The sequence below is a fragment of the Mya arenaria genome, chromosome 16 (assembly GCF_026914265.1).
Source record: "Mya arenaria isolate MELC-2E11 chromosome 16, ASM2691426v1".
In the NCBI taxonomy this organism is placed as follows: Eukaryota; Metazoa; Mollusca; class Bivalvia; order Myida; family Myidae; genus Mya; species Mya arenaria.
In genome coordinates this window covers 52,558,327-52,563,054 of record NC_069137.1, presented here as the reverse complement: position 1 = coordinate 52,563,054, position 4,728 = coordinate 52,558,327, and the positions used below count along the sequence as shown (strand labels likewise).

At 32.1% G+C, this 4,728-nt stretch overlaps 1 long non-coding RNA gene across 1 annotated transcript; it reads right to left on the bottom strand.

Moving 5' to 3' along the window:
• Window positions 1-224: 224 nt before the first annotated feature.
• Window positions 225-4,121, bottom strand: LOC128222081 (uncharacterized). The gene is made up of 2 exons (XR_008259064.1): window positions 3,952-4,121; window positions 225-2,254 (listed from the first exon to the last, which is right to left on the bottom strand). It is a non-coding gene; the product is annotated as an uncharacterized LOC128222081 (long non-coding RNA).
• Between the last annotated feature and the right edge of the window lie 607 nt (window positions 4,122-4,728).

The window sequence follows — 4,728 nt, the reverse complement described above, 5'->3', positions numbered from 1 at the left end:
GTTTCAAATGATTTAAATATGCAAGCTAGCCGAAAGATAACCTCTGGAAATCTTTTTTAACTTTTATACAAGTGGCTGCAGATAACACGTGTATCCATGAATTTACCCGAGGAGTAAATAATTGAAAGTTTACAACAATGATGTAAACAATGATATTAACTGATTAATTGTGAAATATTGGCCCTATCTAAAGCAGATAAGAATAAATGAAGGAGACACAAATATATGATTTACTGGTTTTCTTTAATAATCTTGCCACCAAAATGCTTCACAAGAGTGAATGTTATGATAAACAACAAATTATAAATACAGTTGTCTAATACACAAAATAATTATGTAGTTATTTGATGCAACATCAATTACAAAATGTACAACGATGAAAAAGGCTTATTATAAAAGAAATGCGTCCAATAACAATACAAACACATGAACATGATTCTATCAAAATGTAACGACTGAATATAAAACATTTCACAGACAGATTTAGTATTGCGTTTCAGGAAATAATTTTTAACAGTTATTTTTAGATTTAAAAACTAAAATACATCAGTATCATTGACATTATTGCAAAAGTTTGGTCACAAAGTACTAGCGGAATAAAGAAACTGTGAATTGGTAAAAACTTACTAGTTATTACACGTATATCTACAGTAATAATATTTGTCCTATATTCACTGGTGAAAGTTTCAGTACAGACATGACAGAATGTCTGAAAAAGAAATTTATACAAACAAATATTAAAAACAAGTAAAAATGAAATGCTTACTAAAACATTGTGGTCCTTCAAAAACCAAATTATTGAACTGTTTTATAAATAATAATAAAACTTGTCAATGACCGTTGCATAAATTCTAGAAAAATGTGAAAGAAAGTTAAATACCTCTCTTGCATATGAGGCCACAACTAATTAAGAGTTTGGTGTTTCCCTATCAAAATCGAAGAATACCAGAGACTGGAATGCTTTTTAGCCCCTCGGATGGTCGAATTTCAAAATTCTTCTTTCATTCCCAAGGATGTAAAGCAAATTTAAAAATACCTAAATATGTGGTTTTCTGTTTAATATTAATGATGAGAGTATAAACTCTTCTTTCTCCTAAGTCATAGTACAACCTAAATCATTAACTTAAAACATTAACACATAACCAACTGTTCTGATGACTTGCATCATTCAAATGTCACAAAATAATTGACATTTGTCAGATTTAACTGACAAATGTACAAAGTTATTCTCCACATAATCTGATCAAATAATTGTCTGTGTAGCCAAACTATCAATAGTATTAAGTTTTTGATATGCCTTTCCAAGTCAATTTCAGTAACATTCTATTCTGATTTTGTTCACCATTTTTCACTTGTGCTTATCTATCATAGCAAATGATTTACAGCCATACATGTTTCATGTCAATACATTTAATTCCCATTTTGCTGAAATTCATTTTTTTTTAAATATTCTGGAACCGAAATGGTTTGAAAATTAACATTAAATGGCACACTGAAAGTAGAATTTAGTAAAAATTTATAAGACTAGTTTTGCACAGAATGAATTCTATTAATCTACATTCACACAATGGAATGCATTAAATATATAACAATAATATTCAAACCAAATATTCAATGATTCAGGAACCATTGTCCAAGTCTAAACATATGATGACAGCATGACTTTTGAAAGTTGTAACATGATGAGCTACAAGTTATCGAGACACCAGTGATGTTTTTTTTCTCTTTCAATAAAAAAGGTAAAAATAAAAATCTATAGAGATTTAAATATATTGCGTCAACTCATTGATTGAAAACTTTAAATCATTAACAGAAACATCCATCTGAACACAATCTTCACCATTTACAAGTATTAATATAATGTTGTAACACTTTTCTTCAAATGAAAGGATCCTTGACTGCCAAATTTCTTTATGGGTTCAAACTTTGGCTTCCAAATTTCTTCGTGCATTCTCAAAATCACTGTTTTAAAATCACTGTTTCTAGGTTCTTGGTCAAAATTCTTCGCAACTTGTATTTCCATCTCCTTTGATTATCTTTGAAAATCACTTTACCAATTTCTCTTTCCAAACACACATTAAACTATACTTCAACATGAATTACAAACATTTACCTACAACATTATCACATTATATTTTTTTCTTAATTTTTTTGGCACTTTCTTTTTCTTTTCTTTGCTGTTTTAACTTCTTCTTTTCTTCCTTCAGTCTCTCCTTTTCTCTTAGACTTTTCACAAGTTTGTAGGTGAAGAATACTGAAAGTGAATATAAATTTATGAATAAATAATTTAATAAAATTTATCATAACACTGCAGTGTTCTCTTTGTGGCATGACTGATGACAGTAAACTAAGACAAATATATGCATTGATAAATTTAAAGCCCAGCAGGGTTCCCCCTGGGTTCTAAAAAGTTGTCGCCACTTTTTCGCGGGGGTTAAGGGGGCCGCGATAGGCCCCCTTACGGGTCCAGGGCAGCGCCCTTGTGGGGGCCAAGGGGGCGAAGCCCCCTGAAGCTCATGGGGTTTAAGCATTTTAAGAGCCTTAAATTGCATTTAATTAGCACATTGTCGTGCAAATCATAACATTTTGTTGTACATGAAGCACAAGATATTAATAGCAAATTGTTATTCTGTTGACAAAATTCATTGTATATGGACTAGTATATAAATAAAAAAATATTGCAAAAAATGTGACATAAACATCAATATGTTGATTTCAGTCTAATGCCTGCATACAATAAAAGAATACATTTGTGAAATTATGAGATAAATTTAAAATAAATGGAAACTCAAAGAAATATACATTGTCAAACTAGGGCCATAACTTTCCTAATAGAAATTTGTCTACCTACTCTTTACTCCAGCCAACATATTAGAAGCCTTATCAAATGGGGTTTAATCCTACTTATTTGATTTCTGTTAATCTTTTTGACACTTTTTGAACTCTTAGAATGCTGCATTTATAGCAATTACAAATTGCGACAAACCCGAAAGCAAGTCTATTTTTAGCGGGTAAACGTCATTACGAAATTTGCATATCACGTGACTTTCCGACAACATAAAATTCTACGATTTGCATATTTAAAACTAACACGATAATTACGCAACAACAAGGCTGTTGAGCTAAATATTAAAATTGTTTGCTAATAAGAGACATAACAGTTAAAGGATGTCATTGTTTATCCGTGAAAGCAATAAAATTCTGCAATAATTAGCGAGGTGTTGACTGGGCCGTGACTGCTTGCCCTAATTATCGGATTAATTTTTGTTGTCGCACCAGCAGATGCGCTTGATTTATGACAGTGACAGAATCGATTATCATGCAGGCCGCATGGTCACCACTTACGTCATTTTAAGAAAATATTTTAGAAAAAAATCGTTGTCGCCATAAATTCGCCAAATTTGAAAAGTTGTCGCCACTTTTGCGATTTTGTCGCAAATGGCGACAATGGCGATCGCCAGCGGGAACCCTGGCCCAGATTGTATAATCATATGGTCCTGAACGAAAAAAACCATCCAAACACTAATGGCCACATTCTCCCGGCATTTATCCAAAATCTCAATATCATTTTGATATAAAATAAGTTTCTAACTATCTTAAGAAGGTCTGTCAACTTCGTTCAGCCACTCTTGCATTAAGAGATTAAGCAGTAATTTGTTTCAATTTTGCATAACGAGCCATCAGTAAAGCATTTAAACTGAATATTTGCCTTTTAACCTGGACCATATGGTCTACCAATCTAGGCTGTAATGTCCGAGAACTATTGTCTAAGCAGCTATACCAAACAAAATTTCAAAAATTGTATTCATTAAATCTGATAGCATTGTTTATCGATAAAAATGCACAAATCAATACTTAAGATAAAAAGTTTGTGATCAGCTAAACTTTGCCCCATACGTAAGTGGGAGTCGTGTCGACGTTGCAGTCTTGACGTTTATTTTTTATACTTACTGACTAAGAACCCTATAATTATTCCTGGGACAATAAATACAGTATTGTCGATGCTCTCCTTTATCGGCCCTGATCCAAACTCGACCATTTTGGTAATACAGCTGTAACAACTGTCAAAAAATTAAATTTCAACCGGCTTTCACTTAAATAGCGGAAGTTGATGACGTGGGATTGTGGGAAAATTGCATTTTACCACAAAGTAAAATATCAGGAAAGTTAAGGTTACAAAGCCTCTTGATTTGTAACATAGAGAAATTTCCTACGCAGTGATATCCCCTGACAAGCAGAATAGAAGCGAGTAACGATGGTTTTTAGTCATATATGTATATACAAAAATGTTTTTTTTTCTTTTTTTATTTTTAGATATATTTTAACATTCTAGGTGCAATGAATTTTTTTTTTGATTATTTACGATAATTTACGATCGGTACCGATATAGTTTAATAGTTTATGTATTTATGGTCAAGTGATTTGCATGGTGAAATCCTCTACTGTCTAGTCCCTTTAGGATGCTATTTTAATAACTATACTTGTTAAGCAAAACAGTGATGGGCTAATGTTTCATAGTCTGCACGAAATGTGACGTATTCATTTATTATATACATACAAGTATGTGCATGGTGATTTAATTTATGTCTATTGCATTGCCCCCTCCCCTCACAGTCAAAGGTCAAGGACACCGCAACTGTGTTTAAAATGTTTGTCCACATATATTCTAGGAAAAAATACTGTTATGTTGAACACGCATGTAGGGCGATATCAGAAATCAGTGATATG